This window comes from Dipodomys merriami, unplaced genomic scaffold (genome assembly GCF_024711535.1).
Source record: "Dipodomys merriami isolate MVZ:Mamm:240054 unplaced genomic scaffold, mDipMer1.0.p SCAF_101, whole genome shotgun sequence".
Classification (NCBI taxonomy): Eukaryota; Metazoa; Chordata; class Mammalia; order Rodentia; family Heteromyidae; genus Dipodomys; species Dipodomys merriami.
In genome coordinates, this window is record NW_027202283.1 from 1,845,421 (window position 1) to 1,850,440 (window position 5,020).

At 36.3% G+C, this 5,020-nt stretch overlaps 1 non-coding gene across 1 annotated transcript; it reads left to right on the forward strand.

The window, feature by feature from the left end:
• Positions 1–932: 932 nt before the first annotated feature.
• Positions 933–1,034, forward strand: LOC138807464 (U6 spliceosomal RNA). Its single transcript, XR_011366161.1, has one exon. It is a non-coding gene; the product is annotated as a U6 spliceosomal RNA (small nuclear RNA).
• The last annotated feature ends 3,986 nt before the right edge of the window (positions 1,035–5,020 follow it).

The following is a 5,020-nucleotide window of genomic DNA, read 5'->3' on the forward strand; positions in this document are numbered from 1 at the left end:
TGCTCTTTGTAAATTCACATACACCTATAAAAAAAATTGTGGCCATCCCAATAACATTCTCAAAGTACTTCCTAATGATGACTTACATAAAGTTGTTTTATATTACAACATGGAAAACAATGCTACAAATAAGGAAAACCAATACATAAATATTAATGATTAATAAAATAAAAAAAACAATTACCACTGTTTCCAGTATTTGAAATGTACTACATATTCGATTTATTATTTTTTCATATTGCTGTACATTTAAAACTGCCTAAGTCTATGATGTTCAACAAGAATTTTATAGGCTATGAGTAGCCTTTAAAGATTACTATTATTATTATTATTATTATTATTATTAAGATTATTATTTATGGTTCATCTCATCATTTGTGTATGGCTTATACCATCATTTGTTCCTCACTAACATATAAAGTAAAGAAGCCTTTAAATTTTAACAGAAACTGTGCAGTTAATGTCTTAAATCTGCTTCTTTACACAAACACTTTGCAACTTCTCATTAGTAAAGTTTCTATAAACTCTGAAATGTACATATTTAGTAGTATGTACCTTGAATCTTAAATGCTTTATGAAAAAGTTTTATAACCTGCTAAATAGTCTTAATTTTGGCATATATGAGCAAATTCCCAAAATTAAACATATTTAAAACATTAAAACTTTTAACAAACCTTAACACTTTCTATAGTGTTCATTATGGCAGGTTCCTTGTACAGAATAATTGAATTCCTTCTCCTACACATCTGTTGAAAAACAAATATCTGGTATTATTTTGTTTTTGACATGTCAAACTTGACTTTATTCTTAAATGTGTTCTTATGTAAGAAATACATGGTTCTAAAATTTCATGACAATTCTTTTGAATTAAATTTTTGTGGAATTGTCTAGTTTAAGAAAATCAATTACACTTTATGTATAAAAAATGTTCTGTGCTCAATTCAGTAGCACATACACTAACATTGGAACAATAAAGAGAAGAATAGCCCCTGACTGAGGATGACACTCAACTTCGTGAAGCATTCTAGATTTTTAAAAGAACAGATGGAGGGAATGTGGACAGAAGGGAACCTTAATGCATTGTTGTTGGGAGTTTAAACTTGTTCGAAGAGTTTGGAAAGTAGTATGGCGGTTCCTCAAAAGACTACAATAGAGCGCCCCTAAGTCCCAGCAATCCCATTTTGGGCATTCACCCAAATGATCACAAACAAGACCATACTAAAACTACCAGCAAAACTATGTTCATTGCAGCATTATTTACCAAAGCTAAGATACAGAACCAAACCAGAGGCCCCAAAGTAAACTAATGGATCAAGAAAATGTGTGTGTGTGTGTGTGTGTGTGTGTGTGTGTGTGTGTGTGTGTGTGTGTGTGTGTGTGTGTGTGCGCATGTGTACTGGAATTCTATGCCTCCATCAGAAAGAATGACATCACCCAGTTAGGAAATGGAAAGACATGGAAAAATTTATATTAAGTGAATTAAGCCAGGCCCAAAGAAGTGAAGTAAGCCAGGCCCAAAGAAAGATAGGTCCCATGGATTCCTTAATTGCAATAACTAGTATGTGTCTGCTACAAGAAGAAAACATCATATAAGTTGATGTTAGGCAAAATGAACCCCAAGATAAGGATTCAAATAGTTTTTATTTCTTGCGATTGTTTCTAAGATATTTATAAGATGAATTCTTTGTTGCTTTGTATGTTCCTCCTGCAAGCTAAAGCCCCTGTTTTCACTGTATTTGATGTTGGTATACTTTGTGCAGTGGAAGGGAAACACAAATCGTTGAAAAAGGGATGCAGGTGGACCGATTGCAACAATGAGATGAACAAGTCGTTATGTCAAAAAATGATTTTGGCCAGGTGTTGAGGGATGTGGACAGTGGGGAGGGATGGGGGGAGGGGTTGGTGGGTGTAGGGGGTGGGAGATGGGCAGGGATGGGAAGAGGAAACAAAGGAGGAGCAAGTGGACCCATTGCAACAATGAGATGTACAAGTTATTATGTCAAAAATGAACTTTACAACTTTGGGGGGAGGAGGACAGGGTGGGGAAAGTGGGGGAGTGTGGGAAGGGATGGGAAGGGGAAACAAAGGGGAGGCAACAATGTTTGATAAGAAATGTACTCATTATCTTGCCCATGTAATTGTAACTCCTCTGTCAGTATTCTCACAATAAAAAAAAAATGTACTCAATAACTCACGCATGTAATTGTAACACCTCTGTATGGCATTTTCACAATAAAAAAAAGAATCAAAGGTCCTGTGGTATCCCTTATTTGCAATAACTAATGCATATCTGGGATAAGCAAAGAAGGTATGGTAAGGCGAAAAAAAGGAGTAGGCAACAATGCTTGATAAGAAATGTACTCATTACATTTTCCACGTAATTGTAACTCCTCTGTATGGTATTTTCACAATTAAAAAAAAAAAGGTCAAAAGCATGTGCATATGAATAGATAAGATGATGTTAAGGTAAATGAACCCCATGATAAGGACACAAGTGGTTTTTTATTTCTTCCTGTGTTTTCTAATATATTTATAATGTATGATGTGATTTTTATATGTGCATCCCACACAGTTAAACCCCTGTTTTCACTGAATCTGATGTTGGTGCACCTCCATCTTGTATATACACTTCTCTAATTTGGGGATGGAAAGGGAAAAAACAAAATGGTAAAATAAGGATACAGTATGACCCATTGCAACAATGTGACGCACAAGACAGTATGTTGAAAAACGAATTTTACAATTTAGGAGGGTGGGGGAGGGGAGTGTACTTGTGGAGCTGGGAGGGAAGGGATGGTGGGGGGAAAACAAAGGAGGAGGTAACAATGTTTGATAGGAAATGAACTATTCATGTAACTGTAACCACTCTGTATAGTACTTTTACAATAAAAATATAAAAATGTTATGGGATGGAAGAGAATATTTCCCCTATTTTACCCATATAATATCGTTAACAAAGAAATTAATACAAAACACTGATATGCAGATATTTTGAATAAATGTGTGTTTGTGTATGTGTGTGTGTGTGTGCATGCCTGCACATTTTTGTTCTCAGAGTTTGAATTCAGTGCATCAAGGTCCCGCTAGGCCATTCCTCTCTAGATTGATGAGCTACTATATAAGCTACATCTCCATTCTTGGCTCTTTGCTAGTTCATTAATTTTTTTTAATATTTTTATTATTTTTTATTGTGAACATACTGTACAGAGGGGTTACAATTACATGGGCAAGATAATGAGTACATTTCTTATCAAGCATTGCAGCCTCCTCCTTTTTTTACCCTTCACTTCCCTTCCCAGCCTCCCCCCAACCCCCCACCCCATACTCCCCCCCACACCAAAGTTGTAAAATTCGTTTTTGACAGGACAACTTGTACTTCTCATTGTTGCAACGTGTCCACCTGTATCCTTAAACGACTTGTTTTTCCCCTTCTCCTCCACAAATTATAACGACATCAAATATAGTGAAAGCAGGGGTTATACTGTGGGGGAGGGATATACAAAGCAAGAAAGAAATAATTTTATAAATGCGTTAGAAAAAAATTCATGAAAGAAAAAAACATTTAAATACATATGTAAGGGTTCATTTTCCTAACATCACATTATCTGACCTTTGCTGCTTGACTCATACATATACTAGATATTGCAAATAAGGGAAACCATGGAACCTATGTTTCTTTGGGCCTGGCTTACTTCACTTAATATAATTTTTTCCAAGCCTTTCCATTTCCTAACAAATGGGCAATGTCATTCTTTCTGATGGAGGCATAGAATTCCATTGTAATTTTTTTAAAATATTCTCATGAATATTTTTTGTCCTGATTGGCTTCGAACGGTTATCCACAGATCTCAGGTTCCTGAGCAGACACCCGAGTAGACAGGATTACAGGTGTGACCAACCAGCACAAGGCTTTCAGAATAATTTAAAAAGTAGAAGAAAATTTACTTCATGGAGGCTTATTTATCATCTCCCACTTTTAAAGCGTTTTGGAGTGATTATATATGAATTTATTTCATTTTTGGATTCTTAAAAGACAGTAAGTGATGATATTTAAACGTTTTAATCTTTTTTTTTTTTAATTTGGTCATGTGGCATGAACTCTGGGCTTGGGCGCTCTCCCTGCGCCTTTCAGCTAACGATTAGTGCTCTACCCCTTGAGCCACAGTGCCAGTTCTGCTTTCCTAGTAGTTTATTGTAGATAAGAGTCTCACAGATTTTCCAGCCTGGACTTGCTTTGTAGCGCATTCCTCAGATCTCAGCTTCCTCTGTAGCCAGGATTATAAGTGTGAGCCACCAGCTACCAGCTAGTTTTAGTACTTTTTTTTGGGGGGGGTCCAGTCATGGGGCCTGAACTCTGGGCCTGGGCACTGTCCCTCAGCTCTTCAGCTCAAGGCTAGTGCTCTACCACGTGAGCCACAGCGCCACTTCCGCCTTTTTTCTTTTTTGCTTATGTGGTGCTGAGGAATCGAACCAAGGGCCTCATGCATGCAAGGCAGTCGCTCTACCACTGAGCCACCTTCCCAGCCCTTTAGTACTTTTTAAAATGTATACTGGAACTGTGGAACAGAAGAAATTTGTCTCTCTTTAGACTTCAATTTATGAGCTCAGCTCTGAGCATGATAACCCAATGTTACCAACACTGTGTTGAAGACAAAATGTGACAGAAAACAATTACCGTGGGCTCTGAAGGAGAGGACAGCAATTCAGAACAAGATTCATATAGCCATTCTTGGGTTTATCATAATGAATTAAATGTGTCCCATCAGTTTAGTCATTTTAATGTTCTTACTCATCAGACATTTTTGGGGATACCATATGCCCTTTCATCAATTCAGTCTCAAGAAAATGAAAAATTTTATCTTCTTTCAAAAAGCTTCACTAGAAGGAAATCTCCATTAAGTTAAGGGGGAAAAATGATTGTTTTTTTTTAATAGGTTATTGTGAACTTTGTTTCTTAAAAGTCAATGAACAATTTATATTTCAGTCTTTAAACAAAAGGTTCTTATCCTTTCTAAAATGT